Source organism: Triturus cristatus, chromosome 11, assembly GCF_964204655.1.
Source record: "Triturus cristatus chromosome 11, aTriCri1.1, whole genome shotgun sequence".
NCBI lineage: Eukaryota > Metazoa > Chordata > Amphibia > Caudata > Salamandridae > Triturus > Triturus cristatus.
In genome coordinates, this window is record NC_140594.1 from 526,332,247 (window position 1) to 526,360,085 (window position 27,839).

Sequence of the window (27,839 nt, forward strand, 5' to 3'; positions counted from 1 at the left end):
CATGTGTCCCATCGATAGAGCCAATGACATGTGGCATCCTGCCCAGAGCATAGAAGTCCCCCTTGATGTCAGCTAGTTGTTGTGCTTTGGGGAAATGGATGTACTGGTCGAGGAAATGCAACATTGCCTCCAACACATCCCGAAGCACACGGCTGAACATAGTCTGTGACATCCCACCAGCAGTAGCAACAGTGTGCTGGAAAGTACTGGTGGCAAAAAAGTGTAGGGCTGCCATCACCTTCACCTTGGGGGTCAGCGCTGTAGGGTATGTCCAGCCAGGTTGCAGATGTGGGGCCAACTGCTCCGCCAATTCTTCGATCAGTGGCCTGGTGAAGTGGTACCGTCGCATGCAGTCACGTTAACCCATGGTTTCCACGTCCGGGAACGGTCTGTGGACATTTGGTCTCCTGCAGTACAACGGAGAGCAAAGACAGTTTGTCATTCCCCCTATCTATGTGCCAATGTACATGACAAATAGCACATGAGACCACATTACAGGACACAAGAACATGATGTGTGTGCTCTGGGTATGGACACACATATCAGATACATGCCCATCATCTGACATCTCAGCACTGCAGGGCCACACAACAAGGTCCCTGTTGTGCTGTGAGCAATCAATGGACTCCGTCACAGAACATCAGTACGAGCGTCACATACCAGACACACACCACAGAGACTAGTGAGGACAGATGTCTACCCCACATCACAGGATCCTGACAGACAGACACAGGGACCTTGTGTCGCAACATGGACACCATCATGATGTGACTTCCCATATGCACAACACAAAGCACACATGACACACACATGTAGTGCCCCCTGATTTCATGCCAGCTTACACATGGATGTTTGTGACACACAGACGCAACATCAACTCACATTGACAATAGACAGGGATGTTGTGAACGTTTGACATTGAGCACATTAAATCATCTCTGCATGAAAATGCACACATACTGTGGATGAACATCACATATGTGGCACTGTGTCACCCTGTGAGGCACCTACCATTCCACTGAAGAGTCAGGGTGTGTGTCACATGACATACACAATGTACACCGGGAACTGTGTACATGCCTCATGCACTGAAATGTACTGTTGTCAAACACAGTGGTTATGTGTCCAGCCAACTATTGTATCTGTCCCCATGACAACCTGCCCTGCCTGGGAGTGGGTGCCACTAAGTTAAACATACAAAATCAATGTTTATCCACATACTCGCACAGGTAAAACAGCCTGACATGCACTTTGAGTTACTGTGTCACAGATTTTATTGTTGTTGTGCCCATGGGTCAATGGCAAGCTATGGTGTGTTGCACGCCTTAAACAGTTACTTCTATGGTGACTGACGCGGGTGACCAATGCGAAAGACGCGTTGGACACCTAGGGATGGAGCCACATGCACGCCTTGCACGCACGCGTTGCACAATGTCTTCAATGGGGACTGACACGGGTGGACGGAGCCGCACGCACGCCTTGCACAATGTCTTCAATGGGGACTGACAAGGGTGGACGGAGCCGGACGCATGACTTGCACGCACGCCTTGCACAATGTCTTCAATAGGAACAGATGCGGATTTGAGCCTGGTACAAATCGGTTTCTTGAAAATCTGTTGGCTGCCTGCAACAATGTTTCAGACTCGTCATTGCAATGCTTTTGAATATTTCAAATGATGCGGATGGCGTGTACGAGGCGTGCAATGCGATGGATTGGCCAGATTCATAGGATGCAAACGTGTTGGACCTATCGCTTTTGACACATGGGACTGAATCTGCCTCTGCAGCACAGATATAAGTCTGTCTGTTCACCTGGGAGCTCACTTGACTGCAGTACATGATCAAGATTGACATCTCTGCTACCACTGCTGCTGTCTCTGCATCCTCTGGCTCCAAGAATGGCACGTACTGCGGAGAGGGCCCCAGCCTTCACAGTGGAGGAGAACAAGGCCCTGCTGGACAGCCTCCTTCCACAGTATAGCAAGTTGTATGGGACACCAGGGAAGCAGGTGAGTGTGCACTCCACATCCATTATTCATTGTGTATGTTGTCTGACTGTCACCAATGAAATTGTGTTTATACCCCCAGGGTGTGTAGGTTCCTGTAGTGGACAGGTACTGTGCATGAAAAGTGCCTTTTCACACGGTTGTAATACTCAGGCAATGTTTCCCTGTTGGAACTTCAGGACAACTGTCAATCACCATATCTGCACTACCTGTGTTCATCATATACCCTTGCGAGAGAGACATGTATATCCAACTGTGTGATGCACAAACATGTGGCATGTGTGGTAAAGGACTTTTTCTTTCCTTGTCATCCTCACAGGTTGATGCCCACCAGAATTAGGAGATCTGGCTGACCATTGCCCGGGCTGTTCGTTCTGTGGGGGCCCACAGACGCCGCATCCGCTCCTACCAGAAGAGGTGGCAGGACCTTCGTTGCTGGACCCGGAGGATTTCCAGAGTCCAGCTGAAGCGGTCGCCTCCTCGCAGAAGGGTCGGACGATGGACACTGACCCCCCACATGCTCAAGATTCTGGCGGTGGTCTTCCCGGACCTGGATGGGCAGTTAAAGGCCACACAGCAGCAAGGAGGGGGTAAGTGCATGCATTCTCTGTGTCCAATGTCTCACATGCTCTTTGCACTCCCACATCCTGGTTTCACTTCCACAGATCTCCTGTCTGATTGTACAGGAGTCGTGTGGCAAAAATAGGTCATGTCCCATTCTCATCTGATACACAGGTGTGCCCCTTTCAGTCTGTGACTTGTGTAACTTGGGTTGTGTGTTCCTGCTGTTGTACAAATTTAACGTTGTGAACAGCATCTGCGACCGGTGCATTGTTTGGTCTTCATGAGTGAGGCACAAGATTTCCATGTGTCTGCACATTGCCAGAAAAAAAGACATGTACTCTGTGTGGGCAATTGATATGTGTTCCAGTTGATGTTTTGGCACACCATATGTGCCAGGGGTATTTGACACACAGCCATGTAGCAGCAACGACAATTTATGGGCATCAGAAAAATGTACATCATGTGTTTCACACATGCATGGACACATGCCTGGTGTCCAGGGTAATCCCATGTTGCACATGTTCCTGGACAGGTATGCCTACTCCGGACATGAAGTACACTCTGTTCTTCTACTCCTGTGTGTCAGCCTAACATTAGTGCATTGTGAAGTGTGCTATATGGTGTCTGCATCGGTGTCATTGTGAGGTGGCCTAGCCTCTTAGACTCCAGTGGTGTTGGTCATTTTGGTTTGTGCAGCTAGCTGGGGTGTGGCCAATGGATCATCACAATGGGTTCATGCATAGGTGTGGAATCTCTTGACGGTGCATAATGTTGTATTGTACATCACAGTGCAGGCAGTCTCAATTCATTCTCATCATGCTGTGATGTCATCATGCTTACAGATTTGTGCTTGCAGTCAGTCATCTGTTGCATTTTTTATTACGTGTGATCATCAGATGCCTGAAGATGTGGCTAGCATTGGGTGTACCTGTGCACTTGACATCTGCAGGGCTTAAATTCTCATACATGTTAATGGTTGTGACACAGTGCAGTGTGTTTAAATTTAGATGCACTGCCCCTGAGACAGAAGCCAGTGCTGGCTGCTTAGCCATACTGGGCCGTAGCATGGTATCCCACTTGCTGATGTGTATCCCACAGTGATATCAGTTGTACAGCATGCACTCTATTGTGGCCTTGACTATCAAAACATGTGCACATCATGGTGTTTTGTGAGTGAAGCATATCCATTTTAGTGACAATGAATTTGGCCATCCCTTTGCATGACACATATACTGAGTCAGTGGCAGGAGATGGCATGTGTTAGTCCTGGCAGATTAAAATCATGAGTCCTGCAGTTCTGAGATATGTCCATGTGGTGCTTGTGCACAAATATGAGAAGTGGCATACAACATGCCCCAGACAGATGGGTCCATGGAGGGGCAGGATATGAGGGGCATGGTTGACTGACAGGTGTAATTTCCCAAAAATGTCTCCACTTTTCGCAATATCTGGCACTTGATGCCAAGGCGTACTTTGTGATGTGCTGTACTGACTGTGATGTGTCAGGTGAAACAGGTGACTGATGTGGATCTGTTTATCCCAATTGACTGCGGATACATCTATGGCTACTGGAGGAGACAGTCTATTGACCAAGAGGAGCCTCAGAGCCAGACTGGGTCAGCTTCAGAGGATTTTGAGGGACCCAGTGGCACTGAGGGTGAGGGGAGCCACACAGAGGAGACCTCAGCTACAAACACCTCTGCTGAGGAACACAGCATCTCCAGTGAGGATTCCCTTGTGGAGGCGGGTGTCAGCAGACCCCAGACAACACCTAGCGAGTCTGTCCCCACCACCACCACCACCATCTCCACCCTCCCAGATGTCCGTGGAGGCCCCTGTGTGAGGTAACATGTCTCCTTTGGTCCAGGTACCGCACCCCCTGCCCCTGTCTCCCCTGCTGCCCTGAGTGTGGAGTCTGTGGACTTACTGAAGCAGCTCCATGTAGGGCAGACTGCGATGCTGAGTGTTCTCCATTCCCACACCACTCTGTGGACTCAACTGGTGTCCTTCATGGAGGGCATCTCATCCAACATGTCTGCCCTACATCGGACCATTCAGTCCATGGCCTCCACACAGACAGCAGCAGTATCCCTCCTCCAACAGTCCCTCACCCCTCCTACCTCTGCCACACCCACAGCCCCCACTACCCTACCTGTCCAATGCACACACACACCAGCACCGGCACGCACCACAACAGACCCAGGCAGCACACAATCATGCAAGTCAAAATCAAAATCCGCAGGCACGCACACTCCAGGGACTGATGACACACACACAGGGGATGGGTCACAGACGCACAAACAGGCATCCACGAGCACTCTACAGACCTCAGATGCTTCTCCCTCCAAAAGCACTTCCTCTGCCTCACCTGCACCACCCCCCCCTTCCAAGCAACTCTTCCTCTGTGACCTTGGCCTCTTCCCCACCGATCCATCTGCTCAGCTGCACAAGGGGAAGAGGAAGTCACCACGCACAAGGGCGAGTTCCCCTGCCACACAGACACCCACCCCCAAGAGCCCGGACACTGAGGCCCCCATCCGCAAGTTCCCCAGGAGCAGGAAGAGCAAGACCCCCCCAATCCCGCAGCTCAAAGTGACAGTCTACATCCTGCAGCCCCCAGGCCACCACTCCACAGGTCCCCCACCACACCATGCCCCTGGTTCCCCCACACACCGATACCGCATCCCCAAAATGCTTAGGCCATCCCCTCCTACTACATGCACTTCCACCCCCACCTCACATGCTCAGCCTGTTCCTGCCACTGATGTGGGGACCGTGTCCCCCCCTCTGTACTGCCAACCTCACCTGAGCCCCATGACACTCCCTTGGAGTTTTGCACTGCAGTGGAGGCCCTGTCCCAACCATCTGACCTCCCCACTGCAGTGCTGCCAGTAACAACCCCATCTGACTTGGGCCCTGCATTCGTATCAGCACACACCCCATTGGACTTGGGCCCTGCCGTGGTGACGGCGCCAACTGTGTCAGACACCTCTGCTGCAGTTGCCAGTGACACTCCTGCACCCACCAACCTTCCCCTGCCTCATTCTGCTGTCCCCTGATCCTGTTACTGCGGTGCCTGGCCTGCCTTTGTGTATGCCCTTCCAAGTGGAGATGTCCCCTGCCCGTAGCAGTGCAGGCAAGCAATGGTTGACGACTTGTCACATCTCACCCTGTGAGGACTCCAGAAATGGACTGGCCATTGGCCTCTTGACATTGTGGCTAAACGGTTTCAAAGAGTTATGTTCCCAATAAAGTCAATTGTTGTTATCCAGTGTTGTTGCATCAAATGTACATGATGTTGATGATGAGTGTCATGGACTTGCTACTGTACAGGTGTTTTAAAGGTATAACAGAATATTTTTTGATGGGATGTACTCCATGTGGTCCCTGAAATCTGTGTACTTTTCAGATATGTATCCATGACATCCTCAGCTGCAATTTTAGGGTGTGATGTTGGCTACATGTTGTAGGCCAGATTTTCTCTTTGGGGTTGCAACTTCGCATCTTTAGCATACACTGTAGCACATAGGTTGTGCTTACATTTGGGCACATGGAAAGATTCCCTGACTTGGACAATCTCCACTGGACAGGCATGTTTGTGCATCCATGTTACACAAGTCATCTGTGTCATCAGTCCAACTTGGTGTACATGTGTATTGCATATGTGCAGATGACTGAGGGAGGACTCCCGTACACAAGCTTCTGTGACATAGCTTTTCTTGAGTTGTAATAGTTGGATCACTGTGCAAGTGTTGTGCTGGCGTGACAGAAGCCTACACAGACTACATTTGGCACAGCTGACCTTCCCCAGGAGTGCAGTACCCTCATGGCATTGTGTCATTCCATGACATTGCCTGGGCACATGGTGTGTGTTGTGTGAGCATGTCTGTATGTGTTCACTTCACGTTTTTGGATGCAGCCTGTGTTCCAGACAGATGTACCTGTTTTGTGGACTTGCAGACTTGGCCTGTGTTCATCTAACTTCCTTGCCCTGCCTTTTGTGGGATGTAGGTGCATGACAAACTACTGCTCATAAGGCTGGCATCCCTGGCTGTTTCAGTAGTAAATTCCAGGGATGTTGTCCAACGCACGTGGGACACATTCTGGATTACCATTGGCACTTATGTGTTACCAACATCATGTTGTTTTTCCTTTGTGATATCTGTCATTGACAAGCTCACTTGTGTGTGTGTGTGTGAGACTACTCCCTATCATCAGGGTCATTGCTGCTATGTTGTAAGGTGTCGACCTTTGTGCGTTGTGGCTCTCCTTTGGTTCAACATTGGTGTAGGTGTGTGGCAGGGTTCCAAATTAATTGTGTAGTTTTCACGTAATGTCGATGTGCCGCATGCTGTGCAGTGTGGCAGACCTTCACAGGTGTTGTTGTCAGCCCATGTGTGAGGATTTGTGGGTACCTTGGATCCCCCCCCCCCCGGGATTGTCATGTGTGCACGAGCAATATCACTAGTCCCTGTGTGCCTAGCTGATGCACAATGGGAGTTGTTTCATGTCTAGTCAATCATGTCTAGGCCCATGACTACTTTTTGCCCATTGTTTGCAGGCCATGGCCAGTGATTTGTGTTTATGGAGGTGTGATGTGAGTTTGTGATCCTGGATACATGACGCAGGACGCACATCTGACTGTTCTACACAGTATGGGGAAAAACTTGCTTTATCATAACAGTGGGATTGGCCTACAGGCTAATGTCACCACAAATTAGGGTACTAAAGGGTAGTGCTGTGTTGGGTCTGTCTCATGCTGTGTTGGTTGCTGTTCCACCCACCTTGTGTCACATGAATCCTTTGTGATCCCGCTCACCTGACAATGCCTGCTTGCCCCCCAAAGGTGTGCCCAGTCAAAGATTTACTTTTGTATGGCACTGTGTACACATGTGTGTCATTGTAGTTCAGCTCACCGTCATGTGTTGTGCACTAGCCTGGGGACACTGTGACACACACATGTGTTGTGTATGATATGCAGTGTGTGGCTGCCTGTCTGTGTTTGTGAATCTGCGCCTCTGCATTGGTGTGGCTTTAGCGTTCCATTGGGGGGATGTTGTTTGGAGGTTTGTCCCTAGTGTCCAATGGTTCTTGTAGCTCATCATCCTGCACATTGATCATGTTTGGTATGTCCCATTGCTGCCATGGTATGTGACTTTGTCACCTAACATTGACAGTCTCCACAGGATTCCGCAGTTTGTGTGTCTGTTTGTAGAGATATGTGTGTATGCATCATGATGCTCACTTTTCACACAGTCTAATTGTACACTGTTGGTATTGTCAGGGGTCATGGCCAATGCATGTCTGCACATGAAAGTTCTTGTTATACACAGCATTCTTTGCCTCTCATATCTATGTTTGTAAGTGACACAACCACCACATTGCCACTACGTTGGTTGCAGTAGTCACAAGTGCTGGTCTGGTTATGCCGCTCTTGTTATGTCCACACTCACCTTTTGGTCACTTTAGTGATGGGGGGTTTGTACCCCATTACCACATTGATCTGACAATGCTGGTTTTCTGGACCCCACACTCACTTTTTGTGACTTTTGGGCAGGCATGTGATGTGAGTCACATTGTATGTTCACTGTCTGGAACTGGCTTGTGGCCATTTTGCACACACAAACATATGATCTTGACAAGATGTTAAGGGGATGGTTTGCTTGATCAACCTATGAGTGGGGAGGGGAGTGGTGCAGGACATACAGCCCCCTATGAGTGGGGAGGAAAGTGGTGCAGGACATACAGCCCCCTATGAGTGGGGAGGGGAGTGGTGCAGGGCATAATCCCCCTATGAGTTGTGGGCAGTGGTGCAGGACATACAGCCCCCTATGAGTGGGGAGGGGAGTGGTGCAGGGCATAATCTCCCTATGAGTTGTGGTTAGTGGTGCAGGACATACAGCCCCCTTATGAGTGGGGAGGGGAGTGGTCCAGGACATACAGCCCCCTATGAGTGGGGAGGGGAGTGGTGCAGGACATAATCCCCCTATGAGTTGTGGGTAGTTGTGCAGGACATACAGCCCCCTATGAGTGGGGAGGGAAGTGGTGCAGGACATACAGCCCCCTATGAGTTGTGGGTAGTGGTGCAGGACATACAGCCCCCTATGAGTGGGGAGGGGAGTGGTGCAGGACATACAGCTGCCTATGAGTGGGGAGGGGAGTGGTGCAGGACATACAGCCCCCTATGCGTGTGAAGTGGTGCAGGACATACAGCCCCCTATTAGTGGGGAGGGGAGTGGTGCAGGGCATAATCCCCCTATGAGTTGTGGGTAGTGGTACAGGACATACAGCCCCCTATGAGTGCGGAGGGAAGTGGTGCAGGGCATAATCCCCCTATGTGTTGTGGGTAGTGGTGCAGGACATACAGCCCCCTATGAGTGGGGAGGAGAGTGGTGCAGGACATACAACCCCCTATGAGTGGGGAGGGGAGTGGTGCAGGACATACAGCCCCCTATGAGTGGGGAAGGGAGTGGTGCAGGGCATAATTCCCCTATGAGTTGTGGGTAGTGGTGCAGGACATACAGCCCTCTATGAGTGGGGAGGGGAGTGGTGCAGGACATACAGCCCCCTATGAGTGGGGAGGGGAGTGGTGCAGGACATACAGCCCCCTATGAGTGGGGAGGGGAGTGGTGATAAGCACCCCCTAGGTGTGGTGACTGCTGCTAGTGGGGACCATGCTACCCCTGTTGTTTTGCTGTTGCTGGTGGAAGGGATTTCACCCCCTATGTATGTGTAGCATTTCGCGTGTTCGTGATGTTAATTTGTGGGGGTGTCTGACTTACCGTCTGCGTTTTGCGCGTCTGTTCCTGATCCAGTCATTGATGTACAGTACTGGGATGATGGGATTCATTGTTGGTTCAGCCCGTACTTGCTGCTCGTTGCTCCGTCTCGTACACGTTGAGAATTGGTCCGTCTCGTAGCCGTGGATCGTTTTGAGACGCGAATTGGACCTGATATGCAGCTCTCCCGGATTCTGTGACGTGCTGCTAGTGGTGACCCATCTGGCGTGTGGGATTTGCGCATCGTACTTGTCCGGCCGGAAACTGCTGTGGGAACTGCTTCCGGGCGACTCGAATCAGCATTCGGAGGTACGGCTCGTACTGGAAATGCTGCTGGAATCGCAGCCTATGTGTCGGACGGAATTGTGTCAGTTATGCGCATCGTACTTCATTGCCTGGACGGACCGGCTCCCGGGACGAGTCGGTCGCAAGGTAAGGGTACGGACAGCTCTCGGAGGGCTGTCCGACCCGGATCGGAATCGACCCCAGAGAGTGAAAATCGGGGCAAACGAGTTTATCTGTGCTAGCAGGCTAGAAAGGCCCTCATTACAAGTTCATGGCTAAATGCCAATCACTTCACAAGAAACTCTGTGAGCACAACACCTAGAGCCACTAACATACTTGATAAAAAAGGAAGCTCTCTTTTTTGACTCTTTTCACACTAATCATCTAAATCATTTCCATATGATACATTTAATAGGCACCTCATTTGGTTTTGTGCGGAACAGCACCTTTTCAGGAGAGCAGGAACCTGCTTGTCTCCATCCATTTCAAAACTTTAAATAAGACTCATACCGTTTAGACTGTTGTATTTGCTCTTATTTACCAGAAATTGACAGTACAGAATATAAGTTAGTATCTTATATCTTAACTTTGAAAGATACATTGCAGCAATCAAGTCTGTACACGAGGAATACATGCAATCACACACGCACTCACATTGCATGCCCACACAGATGCAAACACAAACATGAGCACAGAGAACTGCTTTGGAAGTTAAGGGCACACACACATACACTCACACAAACAAAACAAAAGCATACAGGTGCCCAAACACATGCACATCCACATAATGCATGCCGTCACAAATGCACCCACAAACATGCACACATGCAAACACACAAACTTGCCATGAAAGACAACGCACACGCACCGAAGCTTACAGAAACAAGCAAAGGCAGGTGTTTGCAGCCCTGCCAAGTGCCACGCATCACGCGTGATCCTAACGCATTTGAAGGCAAGTCCCTGCATCACCGCATTAAAAATAATCATCACGCATTATAGCGCTTCCTCAGTGTCAAGCAGGAGCACTGCAATATAGTAATTTGCAGTGTCTGTGTGAGCAATACTCGAAGTGCTGGTTCGTGCTGCTCGCGGCTTGGGGCAGACTCAGCTGTGCTCCGCTCTGGATACATTTGACCTGGTCCCAACATTCTGATTCACGTGACCCAACGTCATGAGAATGACTGTAAGGATTTATCCAAAGACTGTGCAGCCACGAGGGGACACGTGAAGGCAGGCCATAAGCGGGCAAGCTGACGACACTGACCTGAGGAGTTCGAGGTACTCACTGTTTTATGCTCAGCCCTCTTTCCTTCAGGTCGGATGACTGTTCTGACTGAGAGCAGTGACGCAGCGGCAGCCGAGCTCGCACAACAACTAACTGTGCAGCAGGGACAGTGGTTCAGTGTAGCCCCTAAGGTAATCAATGTCAGGGACAGTTCAGTTTACATTTCACATTTAACTAAATATTGTATTACATTGAATGCGGACAGCAGCAGCTTTCACCATTCCACAAGTGTCCTGGGCTCCAGTCTAGCACTTATATCCACATTACCTTTACACAAAAGGAGTATTCCCACCCATTCCCCAAAGCTCTAATAAATTACACTAAATTATAGAAAAGAGTAATGACAAACACCAGCAAGCATCAGTCGAGGGGAGGTGAGACGCGAGAGTGTAAATATGTGAACGAGGCTAGGGATCCTTAGTTCCTACAAGTTTATTATTTTATTTACCCCAACAAACACGAATAAAGGAACTATGAATGATGTCACTATTACACGTAAGATTGACATTTAACCAACGGGAGGGTTCTTGTTTAGGTTATCAAGGGATGCTTTGTGATAAAGTTACACCAGTGCAAAAACAACATAGCATCCATTTCCATCACTGGCAAAAAGCATGTGCACCAATGCCCTTCTGGCGCTGCCATACTGCCCTACCCAAAAGAAAAGCAAAGTATTATTCGAAGGCGGCCACAATCCTTAATATGTTACAAGTTCCGTTTGCATAACGCGCCTGCCTGTTGCAGCAAAAAATGTCTGCTTCGTGTGAGTGCATGTAAATCAGAGCCACTTCTCCCAGCTTTGGTCGTGCAGGCAGCATTTCCTCCTCCAATTATCTTCTCTCTGTAATAGAGCAGCCTCCTACAAGCAGCTCAGCTGTATAAGCTGTGAGTTCGTTCTTGTCTATTTCGCATGTATCACTTGTGTTGCGCAAAATACTGGTAAGTGGGCTGAATGTAACAATTGAGTTGACACTACTATACTGCAATATTTTTGATCGCTTACAAAGCGATGGAAACTCAATCTGAGCAAAAAGTGGACTTCTTGAACTAGCAACGGAATAGAATTTTTCATGAATTAGGTAAAAATTATTTAAAGGGCACAAAAACTGCGAGTTTGAGTAAGAATGTAAGTGAACACAGTCACAGTGAATGAATAGAAGTGTTTAATTGTAATGCATTTAGGGTGACAGGCCATAGATCCTTTGCATAATAGCTTCCGCTCAACATTCCAAACTACAGCTGGCATACAAATTGACCTTTTATACAACTGTGAATATTGTGTACGACTATGCTTATGACTCTGGTACTGTTTCTCATACTATACAAGTTTATAATTCCTTTTTGTTGTATGTAAGTTCTTCTTTGTGACTGTTACTTAACCTATGCATTTTTGTGTGCATCACTATGCTACTATCCCTGAAATTGTGATAGTCGGGTATTCTCACTGGGCGTCATAATTTAATGTCTGTCAGGGGCCCGTAGAGGTTCTCGCTGCTCAAATGGGAGTAATTTCTGATATTTACATGTTTTTCATGTTTTCATGGATTGATTTTGCGCGCGAGAAAGTGCCCCTCATAGTCATTGAATTGTCACTCATAATTACACTAAAATTATGAAAATGTCACACATAGCAATCTGAAACCTTGCCAGCTATGTGCTTGAACTAAAGTAAGTATATACAAACATGTGTGCCCTCCACAGCTCACGATGAAAGTGGCACAAAGGCATACATGATGTTTCTCAGACACACAATACATATTAGCGCACATAAACTCGAATAACATTTCAATAAAGATTTTACTGTAAATCACTTTTTAATCGTGCTTCCTAAAAGAACTCTGCATCTGCGAACGTAATTGTTTAGCCAGCAGTTGGAAATGGCCCAGAAAAGAATTGTAATATGAGCTAATTTCAGAACCAGGAATTATTTTCTCTCCTGTCTCCAAGACGTAAGGGATTCAATGGCTGTTTAAGAATCACCTAACTGCAATGCGTGCGTTTCTATCTGCAGCTCTGCTCGGCGCGCAGTTCCTTCTGCCTGCTGGAGCCGAGGTTCCTCTCTCCTGGGGTGGGCGGGCTGCTGGGGGCTCGTCCGAGCTGCCCAATAGGCAGGACGTCCGGAGAATTCCGAAGAGCAGGGGATACCAGATCTCGAGGGGATACCAGATATTACACAACACCGGTACTTGTGGAGTGCAACACGGCTGGACGAGTCAGCGGTCTAGCACTCAGACTGGGAGATGCACCAGATCGGACGAGAAGCACGCGCTCAATCCCATCAGTGCTTGTAGTACTGATCATTTCCTGCTGCCTGCTGCTAGCTAGCTGCCTTCACCTCGGGTCTGCGCTCACCGGCTCCTCCCGGATTCGTTGTCTTCACCGATGCTCTGAAGAGTTTTCCTGGCTGACGAACCCCCTGCTGGAACACCTTGCTGGGTTGACACGCGACACCCACAGGGAAGCGTGATCGCGGTCAATCTGTGTTTGTTCACTGCACAGGAGCGCCTGTTACCTTAGAACCCGCAACACACTCAAGGAAGCGTGGTCGCGGCCAATCTTTGTTGCTGCACAGCGCAGGAGCGCCTATTACTATAGAACCCGCAATAAGCACAGGGAGGCGTGGTCGCAACCACTCTTTGTTGTTTCACGGCGCAGGAGCGCCTATTACTATAGAACCCACGACACGCACATGGAGGCTGCCTATTGGGCAGCTCGGTCGCAACCACTCTTTGTTGTTTCACGGCGCAGGAGCGCCTATCACTTTACGAATACCGCGACACGCACAGGGAAGCATGATCGCGGCAAACCTTGTTTTATTTTACGGCGCAGGAGCGCCTATCTCCTCACCCATCTGAATCAAAAATTAGCTAGCATTCGCGCCAAGAATTTTCAATTCTATTAAGGACACGGAGGCGAGGATTATGCTTTCTCCTTTACTGTATCAACTCACAGCAGCCAATAAACATACAATTAGTAACACAACTACATTGTCCATGTGACTTTGCGTCAGCCACGCCTCCTTAGACCTCCATAAGAGCCCTGGTCACTGTCCCAGCCTCCTCTTTCTTTGCTCGAACTGTGTAAAGTCTAATAATCCACAACTTTCACAACCTCTTCCAACCTGGACGTTTAACAGGAACCCAAGTCCTCCGCGCAGTCTTCAACGTGAAGATATCCGCTTCCAGACCTTCCGTCTGATCTGAACGATTAACCGGAACACAACTTCCTTTCAAAAAGCTTCAATGTGAAGGCCTCTTCATTCAGACTTCTTGTCTGCACCTAGGAAAACCAAACATGAACAACCCGTAAACTCCATTTACCACAAAGGTTCATATAATCATCAACGGGTGGGTAAACATGAACAATCATATTGTACATAGCCGGGTGGGATAATCCTCGCCTCCGTGTCCTTAATAGAATTGAAAATTCTTGGCGCGAATGCTAGCTAATTTTTGATTCTATTACAGGACCGGAGGCTTCGGATTATGCTAGTTTAACTCTTATTAAATACCACAGATGTTATATCTCCCACCGGCTTATAATAAAACTGTTTGAATGTTGACTCTGAAGACCAATCCGCACAATGCATAATGTCCTGAATACTAGAACCTAGCATAAATGACTTTGAAGCCATTGCACCTCGCACAGAATGTGCGCCAAACATTTGAACATCAACACCTGCTTCTTTCATAACATAACGCAGCCATCTGGCTATAGTTGCAGCAGTCACTGGTTTAAAAGGTTTTTGTATTGCAAGCAAGAGCTGCGTAGAACCCTCAGACCTCAAAGGTCGGGTACATTCCTCATAGGTTTTCAAGCATTGGACCACACATAATTTTTCGTTACTCGGAAAAGCATTATACTCAATGTGTCTAGACAGTGTTTTAGTACGACCCGTGATAGTAAAGGAAACTCCCTCTGGAGTAAATACTCTACCTGTAATATCCAATGCCCGCACATCCGATGAACGTCTACAGGCCGATAGGCACAATAACATCGCCAATTTTGCGAAAAGCTGTTTTCTTGACAACTGACTATTCACCGGCCAACTGTTGAACAAAGAAATGACTAAGGACACATCCCATAAGCCCGAATACTTGGGCTTGGGAGGATTTGCCATCCGAATACCCTTAAGAAGCTTGCATACCATAGGATGCATGCCCACCGGTTTCCCATCCACCGGTGCGTGCCCCGCCGAAATGGCTGATCGGAAATTATTTACAGAGCGATAGGCCAGGCCACTCGCAGCCTTTTCCGAAAGAAAATTCACAATATTGGATAGTCCGGTCCCCACGGGATCCAGACTCCGTTCCACGCACCAACCCATCCAGCTTGTCCAGGCTGATGAGTATCGCTTCCTGGTGGAAGGAGCCCACGCTTGCCTGATGAAGCCTGAAGCTGCCTCCGAAATTCCCGGCACTTCCCACTGTTGCCGGAAATTCTCCATGCCATCAGCGACAACCTCTCCGATGTGATCAGAGGATGTTGCTCCCCGTGAGGTCCCAGGAGGAGAGACTCCGACCAAGGGAGTCTCCTGGGAAGATCGCAGCTCATTTCCAGCAGTATCGGGAACCATGGTTGCGATTTCCACCGTGGTGTCACTAAGATCACCTCCGCTTGCTGCCTGAGAACATAAGAGGTTACTCTCGGAATGAGGAGGAATGGCGGGAAGGCATAATTCACTGCTCCCGACCAATCCTGGAGGAACGCGTCCGTGGCTTTCGCCACTGGATCCGGTCTCCAGCTGAAGAAGTGGGGAATCTGTCGATTCAACCTGGAGGCAAACAGGTCCGTTTGACACGGCCCCCAAAGCCTCTGCAGCCAGTGAAACATGCTCGGCATCAACTTCCAGTCGCTGTAATCCCTCAGATGTCTGGAATTCCAATCCGCTATGAGGTTGGACTGCCCTGGAATATACTCCGCTATTACCGTTATTTGGTGACGCAGGCAGTAGTGCCAAAAATCCTTGGCAATCTCCACTAACAGGGGCGATCTCGTTCCCCCCAGCTTGTTTATGTACCTCACGGCTGACACGTTGTCCATTCTTAACAGAATGCAGCAAGCTGTCTGTTTGGGCGACAGCGTCCGAATTGCAAAGGAGCCCGCTAGGAGCTCCAGACAATTTATATGCAACTCTAACTCCTGGGGAGACCATCTTCTGCCTGTGGAGATGTCGCCACAACGCGCTCCCCAGCCCCAACGACTGGCGTCGGACTCGATGACTACTTCCGGTAAGGAGCCGAAGATGGCCCTGCCGTTCCATGCTTCTACGTGCCCCAGCCACCATTGCATCTCGTCTCGAACCTCCTGAGAGAGCGGTACCAGGTCCGAATAAGCTAGACCCTTCTGAAGGTGCTGAATTTTCAGTCTCTGCAATGCCCTGTAATGCAGTGGTCCCGGAAATATTGCTTGTATGGACGAAGCCAACAAGCCCACTATTCTGGCTATGGTCCTGAGGGACACCATCTGCCTGTCCAACATGGCTACTATCTCTTTCCTGAGATCCTTGAGTTTCGCTTTGGGAAGGTGCAATTGCGCCTTCTTGGAGTCTATCACAAACCCCAGGAAGTCGGTGTTGGTGGACGGAATGAGAGCAGATTTGGTCTGATTGATTACAAATCCTAGACTCTGTAAGAGAGACATTGTCATTTGCAAGTGCTGCAAAACTAGAGTCGGGCTGTGAGCCATGATCAGGATATCGTCCAGGTAAATGATCATGCGAATCCCCTGCTCTCTCAAATGCGCGACCACCGGCTTCATCACCTTGGTGAAGCACCAGGGAGCCGAGGAAAGCCCGAAAGGAAGGGCCAAATACTCGAACCACCGACCTTTCCACTGAAATTGTAGGAAACGGCGGTGTGGAGGAAAAATAGGGATGGACAGGTAAGCATCTTTTAGATCCAGCCTGACCAGCCAATCTCCCGGTTTCAAGAGGTCTGCCAAAAGGTGTATCCCTTCCATCTTGAAGTGTTTGTATACTAGAAAATGGTTGAAATCCCTCAAGTTCAAGACTAGTCTGTATCCACCTCCCTTTTTCTGGACCAGAAACACGTTGCTGCAAAAGCCGTGAGGTTTGTGATCGCACAAAGCTATTGCGCGCTTTTGCAGCAAGGCTTCTATTTCCTCGTCTATAAAATTGCATTCGTGTTGGGAAAAATGGAGAGGCCTGGGCCATGTGTCCTGACAGGGAGGCTCGTAAAATTCCAGATGGAATCCCTGAACCGTCTGAAGCACCCACGCATCCTGGGTCAGAGTGCACCAATTGTGTAGATAATACTGAGTGCGACCCCCCCAATGGCAGAAGAGACAAATCTGTTACACTCACCTGTGGAACTTTGTGCGTGGAAGCCTGCTCTGTTCCCGCCACTTTGGAACCTGCGCTTGTTGAAGCGGCGGCGGGTGGGGTAGAAGGTACCCCCTCTGGTAGAATCCCAGTCACCTCTTCCGCGTCCGAAATCACCTCTTGGGGGACCTTGATTGGAGAAGCGGCCTGATGAGCGTCCCCTACCTCGTCCGGCCCTATTGAAAAGGCCCTGGGTAAACACCCTCTTTATCCCCGATTGGGCCTTGTCCAGCGATGTGAAAGTCCCTACGTACTTTGACACGTCCTTCACGAAACGGTCTCCGAACAAATTGCCCTCCGCAAGCGGGCCTGGCTCAGCCGCGGCCAAATCAGTGAGATTAGTGTCCATGCACATGAGCAGGGACTTGCGCCTTTCTGTTGATATGGCACAGTTGGCATTACCCAGCAGGCAGATTGCCCTCTGTGTCCACCCGGCTAAGATATCCGGATCCACTGGAGCTGCCGACTCTTTGGCCACCAAAGCCATTTCCAGAATCTTCGCGAGGGGACCCACGACGTCAAGCAGCTTATCTTGACACCCTCTCCAGGGTCTGTCTATCCCCTTCTTGGGGTCTCTTGCGAACGTTTTCAAAAACGTAAGCAAACTTACGTCTATCTCCGGTGTCTCCGCTACCTTATCCGGAAGATCCGGCCGAGGGCATTCCGACCGAAGTCGATTCCTGACCTCCTTGTCAAACCCTTTGCGAATATTCTCATGTAGGTAGTCGATCACCTCCGGTGCTGGTGCCCAGTCAGTAGACCTCGGGTGCACTATCTCGCTAGGGTTGAAAGTGAAAGGAGTAGTGGACGCCGTCTCCGAAGGAGTCGGAACCACCTCCTTAGCCCTCTTCTTAGGGGGAGACTCCTCGTCCGTGGTATTGGTATCGGTATCAGTGGTGGTGGAATCAGTGTCCTCATAGACTCTCTGCTTGCTTTTGGCCTTTCCGCTAGTCGAATACGCGTGGTCGCCACCCGCGGGTGGGGGAAGAGTGTCCAGAGTCGTGGCATGTGGCCAGTGTCGCGCCTTGGCCAGCTCTGTGCTCGAGCGACCCTCGTGTTTCCCTTTGGTGAAACCATGGCGTTTAGCAAAACTCTCCAGCTGCTTGGTGATCGGTTTCAAAGCAGCCGCCAATGCTTGATGTACAGTCGAAGGAACTGTAGTCTCCAGGGCCCTGTTGACAGAGGATTGGACCGAAGCGTCCAGAGCCTCTACTATATCCTCCTCAAGGACAGTCTCCTGCTGTCCCTCATAATAGACATCCTCCTCATCCTCTTCGTACCGTACCCACTCATTCATGCTTGCAAGGTGGAGGAGCTGGACCAATCCACCAGCAGTAGAAGAGCCAAAAAATATATAGTCCGGAGGAGTAATGGGGGGGGGGGCCAGCCCAGGTGCACACAATTCAATCTTGTACCTAGCCCCCTCAGCAGAAGCTGTATTCAGTATTATTACAGCCTTTTCAGGCGTCAGAGCCAATTTTAAACGTTTTTCAGGAGTGTGTGCTCACTCCCAGGGCGACTGTTCTTACAGCCAGTCAGGCATCACAAACACGGAGCGAAAATGAGCTCCTGAAACCCCCCGGAAGCCGAGATCGGTGTGTGCAGCCCAACGCGAGCCCAAATCCTACTAAAAACCAGCCCAAATGGGCTTCGCGTGAGCTGCACACGTCGGCCGGTAACCATCCGGCTCTGCGTGTCCTCGGGCGATGATGGGAGCCCTCGACACCGCGCTGAACGCGCTGGACCTCACACGGCCCGAAAGTATGCCGCCCAGCGGCGCGGTACAAGTTCGTGGAGCCCACGCTCCTTAATTGCTCAAAGTCGATCGGAGCCACCGATCCCCCGCTAGCGGCGCAAAACGCCGATCCACAACGCAGTAATCGCGTGCACAACTCGTTACCAATCACTCCCAAGTAAGTAAGCAACTCGCAAAGCGCAGCGCGCTGAAGCACTAATTCGGCTAAAGCGATCCAGATAAAATATGAAAGTGAGGGGTACTTATCTCGTGCTTTGAGCAGCAAAGAAAGAGGAGGCTGGGACAGTGACCAGGGCTCTTATGGAGGGCTAAGGAGGCGTGGCTGACGCAAAGTCACATGGACAATGTAGTTGTGTTACTAATTGTATGTTTATTGGCTGCTGTGAGTTGATACAGTAAAGAAGGAGAAAGCATAATCCGAAGCCTCCGGTCCTGTAATAGAATCACGCACAGGGAAGCGTGATAGCGTTTTTTTCTTTGTGCCATTATCACCGCGCAGGAGCGGCCCTTGTTTTGTACTTCTGTCCTACCACGTAGGTACAGGTGAATTTTCCTTTCGCCTTCCTGGCACAGACGTCGGGAGCACAGATACCACCCTCTTCTGGCGTGGTAGGGACTGAAGCTGGCCCTGCCTGCCCTCTTGTCATACTACTTCTTGGAGACCTCCTATCGGAGCGCAAGCCTTCGTTTCCAGGTGACTATACAACCTTGAATCATCTCCTGTAGTACTGTATGGCTGTGGTATGTGTTTGACTAAGGTAGAAGGGTGGGCAGACGCACTACCTGCTTGATTATTTCCTTGTCCAGCTGGCGATACCCAGGAGAGTGCCCTCTATCTAGTGAGACTCCTCACCTGGTCTTCACAGACGACGTACCTTCCCCAGCACCTTTGGCAACTTCCCCTGGTCCTATCCTTGCCTAGGTCTGTATATTCACCTTTGATCAGGTAGGAAGGGGGACGGTGGAGGTTGCTCACGTCATCCCTGCGAGATAGCTCCACGAGTAAAAAAGGTAAGACTTGTGGGGTACTGACAAGCACCAGGGGCACCAGGCAGGGCTGCCCCATATCACCGCTGTTCTTTACCTTGGCAATAGAGCCACTGGCTGAAAAACCTCACCAACATCATTAGAAGTAGGCCCTCAGATACCCCTCTTGCCACTGATTAATTTCCTTATATACAAACGATATTGCACTTTATTTTAGGGACCTGCAGAACAGCTTAAATGGGGTGCTGCATGAATTTGTTCATTTTGAAGGGCTGTCCGGTATCCAGATTAATTGGAGCAAGTCCCAGATATTCCCCTTGACACTGACTACAGAAGAATTCACCCCAGACTTGCTATTACAATGGTGTGGTGCTGACCTGCGGTACCTGGGAGTAAATGTCTCTAAGGACATGGAAGGGCTTAACAGAGCAAACTATGGTGTTGTTCTGTCCCAAATCACAGATAGCATCACATGCTGGATCTCACTACTCTATCTCTTGCAGGATGCATTTCACTTATGAAAAAGATTGTCCTATCTAAATTCATGTATTTATTTCTTAACATCCTTTACTCCCCTGGTTGGCACTTATTTCAAGCCCTTAGGACGCAAATAAAATGTTTAGCCTGGGCCTTTGATTTGGGACGTTCTCACTTTGCCGTTCTCCAAAGGGGGGTTTTGAAGGATGTAGAGGACAGGATCCTTCCTCCCTCACAGCAGAGGCAGCAGGCTGCATACCAACATAGCAGAGCACAGTGCAAAGTGGCAGTCCCTCCTGACAACACAGTAAACAGCTTGTAGCAGTCTAACACAGCAAATCAGTGGCAAAGTGGCAGTCCTTATTGGCAGCACAGCTCCTCTTAGATGCAGAGTCTCCTCAGGACCCCAAAGTGACCTAGTTTGTAGGGGTCAGAGGTCCAGTACTTATACCAAAATGTGCCTTTGAAATGTGGGAGACCACATAAGAGGCCTTTGATTCTCACAAGGTCATTGCCCTTCCTTCCCTGGCTCTAGACACACTACAGGGCAGTATGCAGCTTTTTGTTTGTGGATCGGTACAATCTCCTGCAGGAAGTTCTATCAGCCTAGTGATGGGCCATCAGGATGTAGATGTCACACCCCAGCTCCATATGTGTGACTGTCTAGAAGGAATGCACAAAGCCCAGCTGTCACTCTGACCCAGATGTGTGTTCAGAGACAAGCAGAGGCACAAGATGGTTAAAGTAAGAAAATGCCAACTTTCTAAAAGTACCATTTTCAGACCTACAATTCAGAAACCAACTTTACTAAAAATGTCTTTTTAAATTATGAGTACAGAGACACGAAACTCCAATTGTCTATCTCCTTCAATGCGAAGTTACATTTAAAATATGTTTTAAGGTAATCCCAATGTTAACCTATGGGAGAGAAAGGCCTCGCATTAGTGAAATCGAATTTGCAATATTCCACTACCATGACATGTAAAACTCCAAAGTACATGCCCTACCCTTTAAATATACTGCACCCTGCCCTTAGGGCTGCCTAGAGCCTATAGTAGGGGTCCTGTATATGTAATAAAAGGGAAGAGTTAGGCCTTCCCTCTTTCGACTAGCCAGTTCCAAATGGCAGTTTAAAACTGCACACACAGGCCCTGCAGGGACAGGCCTGAGCCATGTTCAAAAGTCTATTGAGTGGTCGCACAATCAGTGCTGCAGGCCTACTAGTAGCATTTAGTATACAGACCCTAGGCACTTATTTTGCACTTTACTAGGGAATTACAAGTGAATTAAATATGCCAATTGTGGATATGCCAATGTTACCATGGGATAATCCTGCAGAAAGGGCCAGGTTCAACATATATTAAAGATTAGTCGCCTTACAAAATTTGTCCTGCAAAAAGTGTCAAGATTTGGAAGGAAACTCGAAAGTATTCAAAAGACACTGCAGAACTGGCTTTCAAATTGCATTTTGTGGTACGTTTTGCACTACTACAAAACGTATTACAAACTGCATTTCACAAACTACATGCAGAGTTTTACAACCCCCCACTGGCTATACTTATATGTTCAGAGTTGTCCGCCCTGACTGTGGACTCTCTGCACATGTATGTATATGTTTCAGTAGTAAATGTAGAAGGGGATGGAGGGAGTGGGTGGGAAAATGGGCAGACTTACTGCTAAAGGAGATGGGATAATGGAGTTGTAAGAGGGGTTTAGGTAGCATCAAGAAAAGGTTTAGGGACAGACCTCACCCGTGTACACAACAGCAATCCAACTGCATTAATCAATGTGTAACTTACCCTTTTATAATAAGTTTACACTTGGAGTTTGTGAATACCAAAAGTAGCTAACTTAATACAAAGTGTAAACTTACTCAAACCTGTAATGTACCTTTATCAATTCGGCCATGCGAGACACGAATGTCTTTGTATCTCTAAAGGTTTTGCATACATGGCAATTCGGCTTTCCATTATTGCAAAAAATTGCAATGATGGAAAGCAGAATGGCAATGTATGCAAACGCCTTTACGGATGCAAAGATGTTTGTGCAATGCATACTTGGCAAATTGAAAGCACTGCACAGCTGGGCTCCATTTAAAATCTCTGGGACATGGGAGGCAGCCCCACGTGATTTTGTTCTTGCTGTAGAGGAAACTCTATGTGACTTATTAGTCAGTGTACTTGATCCAAAGCCCCACTCTCTAAGGCGCATCCCCTTCTCCCCATATAAGTTCACCAGGTCCATATTATACTGGAGTTGTCAGGTTTCAACAGGGTATGATAAAGAGATTTTTTTGATCCCCTCGTACACATGAAAAAATGTATAAAATGCCTCCTGACCACTTGTGTGGTGCCAAAGCACAGAAAGTGCATTGACATCCATTATCGATGTGAGGCTAAGGTGATATGGGAGCTAGAAATAGATGTCATAGCTGTATTTCCCAACAAATGCCAGCAAGGTTGTGGTGCTGTAGAAATTAGAGGTGAAACTGAAAGGGTGCCACGTTTTATTTTCTATCAAAATAATAATCATGGTGTATTTAGTCGAATTAGTTAAATATACATTTTAGTAAAATACTCCAAATCCTAAGACCGCTTTCAAATGTCCAAGCACAGAAATATAAATATGTTGGCTAACTGACACTGCGTATTTGGCATCAACTACACAGGGCAGCAACAGAGACAAGCAACTGTTGACCGAATGTAACAAAGCAAAACCAAAGGGGATGATGGACGGAGTGTTGAACATTGTAAGCACTCACCCCCAGTCAACTGATCTGGGTTTGATCCATCATCATTCTTTAGCTCACTCTGCCACCACAGTTCAGACATGGCCATATGCAAATCAGTCTGACCCTGTGCCTCATGGGAACAGTCCAGCTCCAACTGCCAAGCCATGTCTTCCCTGGAACGGAAACAAGCATCCTGGGACATTCAGTCAACAATTGCTTGTCTCTGTTGCTGCCCTGTGTAGTTGACTGGGGAGGTGAGTGCTTGCAATGTTCAACACTCCGTCCATCATCCCCTTTGGTTTTGACCGAATGTAACAGCCAGCAAGCCTCTTAAAAGAACATGACACAACCTGGGTCTTCTGTGCTGCCCTGCAAAAATTCTCTCAGCCCGATCACCTTTCACGGGCAGTATTTACTTGCCCGCTGCATTCACACCTTCAGATTGGACTCGAATACCTCCAGTTCAACAGCTGACACGCAGTGGGTAAGGATGACTACAGTCACACATGGATGATGTCAGGGGATATCAACATAGAAGACGTCCTTAAACTTCTCTGGCAGACTGTTTGAAGAAGGGGCCATATTGAATAGGCTGATCTACTTTTGCAGAACTTAATTAACTGAAAGTCAAAATGCTAAATAAGAACCACCAAAAGGTAGCAACTAGGAGGAAAAACAAAGCCTTGTGATGTGTGTATGGCAACAATATGTCCTGACAGTGGCAGAAAGTTTTGAGGTTCTGGATATAAAACATAGAGCATGTAGTCTCTGCAGTGCTGGTGCGGCAAAAGAAAGACAGAATAGCATCTCTCGGCAGGCAGTTCTCTCAGCACTTAATAGGGCGACAGGGGCAGCTCTGGTGCATGAAAGTGATGGCGGCAGCGAGGCGGAAACAGGCACCCTCAGAAAACAGTCTGTAACATTTGACCTCGGTCTATGCACAGCAAATATAGGAGATACGAACATGACTTACAGCCCTGTTGACAGAAACGGACCTCGGAGCGACTGAAAACATCAAGCTCTTGTGTCCCATGCTCTTAGACAAAGGACAAAATGGGACAAGTGGAAGGATACAAGTACTTGGGCGCTGCTTTGTGGGAGTGAACAACTGATGAAAAAGAGGGACAAAGAGGAAATATTGACCACTACCAAGCAAGGATTTTTAAAGGGCACTGAAATAAACAAATGAAAAGCTGTGAGCGGGCTCTAAGTCCACAAAGAAGTATATATTAAAGTATATACAAGAGGCTTCGAAAGTTCGGCCTAAAAGTTAGCCAGCATCTCTTGCAATAGGTCTGCAATTGGCAGTCTTTGCAGTCCTCTAGCTTCTTCAGCCGTTAACGCCGTCCCTTCCGCAGAAGCATACTTTTCTACCTCCACCCACCACCTACGGTGCGGGAGGCATGGGGCGATTTCCAATGACACGCTAAGGAGCCGATTACGATGTCAAGTGGAAGGGCATCCGAGCGCCTGTTGGAGGTGGACCGTCCGACCGACTCGTTCTCGGCACTGGCACCATGCCCGCACCTACATGCATAATTTCCCCAGGCAAAATACAAACATCTGAAACTCATACAATGACCACAACATATCATGTCATAGTAAGTCACATTGCAGGAAGAGATATCATTTATCCTAATTATCTTGCCGTTTCCCAAACACCATAGCGAGAAACACACTATGTACTCTGTTAGCTGTAACTTACCCAACAATATGTATAAACCACACAGGAAAATGAAGGCAAATGATATGGCTGATCTACCAAGTAGCATACAATACATCCACTCAATCAGATGGAAAACCTAGGCCTAGCTTGCTTACAATCTCACACATCACTTTACCTGATGCACCAATTGTTGACAGATCAACACATGTCTCCAAACAACAAATTAACTAATACAGTGCAACCTGTCCTGCCACTCCCCCATAAGCCCATTTGCGCAGTCACACACCCTGTGTCCTGAGGAGTACAGCAGTGTCTGAGCACGTATCCACCAAAGCCTACGTTCACCATTATCTGAGCCTCACTGCAGGGCCAGGTCATCATAGGGAGTCACAACCAGAATGGCATGTCGGATGTGTCAGGAAAATCAACATGTGAAATATCCAGCACAGATCCAGAACAGGACTCAGACAGGTGTATCCCTTACATACAATCCCTATCATGCACCCATGTCTGCTAGCATGCCCATGGTGGACCTGTGCCATTCACCCACCACTGTTCACTGAGGCCAGCCAGCAGGGCATGAGATAGGATACCTACCTGTATAGTCAGGACGTGGTATCAAAATGTCCCACTTGGAGTCACAGCACTCAAAAGGGTACAAAGTAATAACAGGCCACTCAGAGCAGGCATCAAATCTGCAGGTACATAAAGAATGGATCATCAACCCATACCTTGGCAAAGGAAGACACACATCTCAAAACCAAGATAATTTCTTACAGCCAAAAAACAGACACAGGGAATAGCATTTTCTAGCACATGGCTCAGTGCATGTACCTGCACACAAGACAGTTCAACATCCAAACCAAAACCTTACTATCAGCTCATATCATGTCCTGGACACAAATTGGGATGGATGTAAATCATCTTTCATCAAGCAGGCAATGCAGATCTGGTTAGATGGGTAAAGCAAACATTCATCAATCAGTGAAGCATACCATAACAGGAGCATATGTTAGGAAATCGAACAACATGATAACCATACTAAGATATAAGAGCAAAGAGGGATCATGTACATTTAGAAGGTCAGCAACCAACATACCTCACAGGCCACACATGAGGGGGTGAGACTGTGGTCTCTAGTACAACAGACATTGTTAACAGTTGGCATTGTAGCTTATGTGAACTCTGAAAGACACCCCAACACATGAACAAAGAAGAAAATGTCATGCAGACAGTCTGCCTGACATGAAAGAGCAGCTGCCTCATCTAGCCATGTCCAGATCACCTCTCATAGATCCAGGACCACGTGTCTCTGACCCTCACCCTACAAAGTCCTACACCCATCCAGTGGCTCTTTATATAACAAATTGTCCTACAGCTTAGCTATTGCAATCCTGAAGAGGCACACAACTAACTGCCTGTGCTGCGCAGTAGCCTCAGCCCTACTCTATTAGCGGGTAGCTGCGCACAAGTGTTGAAGTGTTGGGACTGCAGTGGCCTAACAATGCATGCAAATGGCCTGGTGTGTGATGAGCATTCACAAATCCATCCTTTCATTGGATAACTTCAAAACCATCATCTGCAGGAATATCTCTCTCTGCATCCCCTCCAATGGAAGGAAGTTGAACCAACCCCTCACTGGGCCAAGTACATCTGTAACTCAGCAACACAGGTTTGTAGCATACAGCCATGTTCAGAACATATGTATTGAATACATAATAGGTGCATTACATCGTGTGCACAGAGGGCAGGACAGAAACTTTTGTGGTCGGACAGCTGAGGTGAGACATGCCCTGTGCCAGATGTCAAATTGAATGGACTAGAGTTTGGCACCATGAGATACTGGACATTGGTAGTGCCTAGTCTATTCTCACTCCTCACCTGTGGAGGACTCATAATATATCAGTGTCCCATACTTAGCGAGTAGGTGACAGTGGGTCATTATTCATGTGTTCAAACACATCTTTAAAAAAGATCACCAGTCTCCGAAATTCACCCATGACATGGAGGGTGTGGGTTAGGGGCCGATGTCTGTCACTCTCCAAGTGTCCCATCTCTGCCATCAGTGTGCCATGTGCCAATAAATTGACCCATGCAGTGTCAAGATCTTCCTAAAACTGGACAAAGGTAATGTGTTCCCAGACCCTGAACAGGTCCCCATTGAGATCAATCCTGTGTCTCTCCATGCTGTCAGTCCTTCCCAACAATGCTTTTATGGCAATGAGCCAGGATGTGCAGAATAAGAGATGGAGAGTACAGGATCATGTCCATTAGGTCCTACTACCCCAAAAACACACTTTCACCAGGCTGTCAGGTCCACAGGGGAGCTGTGCTTCAGGGAGCAACATTGATCCTGCAATCTCCTGTTCCCTGCATTTCGGGAACATGCTCACGTTGTACAACTGCCTACCAAAAAAACTTAACACTGCCACATAACATTCCTTTTAAAATGCACAGCCTTTGATGACCTTCACTCTGGCAGATGCAGCCTCCACAGAGCCACACTTATTATGCTACTATTGCAGATCAACCCTCGCAGCAGGGTGTCAAACTTCCCGGAGGTGGCACCAGGCACAGCCACTGCTAGGTTGTGGCAAAAAACACAAGATGCAGGGGAGCATGATCTTCTCAGAAAGAGAAATACAGCCATGGCCTGTAACTGGAAGAGTGATTTAAAAACAAATGTGGACGTAATGAGGATATGGCCCTGCTAAGGTTCACACCATGAGATACTTTGCATCATCACAGTTACAGATCCAAAAGTACCATAAAACGTTAAGGTCATGCATCACACTTTGCTCATCCGCCATCACCTCTTGTGGAGGATAATCCACACAGAGGGCAAATACACAACACTTGACCCAGTTAACACACAAACTCAAAACACCCTGCAAATCTGATTGTCTCACAGAAATATCTGGAATGTCCCTGCAGATAGACTGAATATAGAGTAACCCTGG

At 48.4% G+C, this 27,839-nt stretch overlaps 1 protein-coding gene and 1 long non-coding RNA gene across 2 annotated transcripts in view; both read right to left on the bottom strand.

Moving 5' to 3' along the window:
• LOC146784513 (zinc metalloproteinase-disintegrin-like berythractivase) overlaps positions 1-27,839 on the bottom strand; it is a 2,362,040-nt gene that overhangs the window by 880,047 nt on the left and 1,454,154 nt on the right. The gene's annotated exons all lie outside the window — the stretch shown is intronic.
• LOC146784517 (uncharacterized) overlaps positions 13,839-27,839 on the bottom strand; it is a 106,064-nt gene continuing 92,063 nt past the window's right edge. The window contains exon 2 of the long non-coding RNA XR_014970436.1: positions 13,839-14,198. This is a non-coding gene — a long non-coding RNA (uncharacterized LOC146784517). The remainder of the gene's footprint in view (positions 14,199-27,839) is intronic.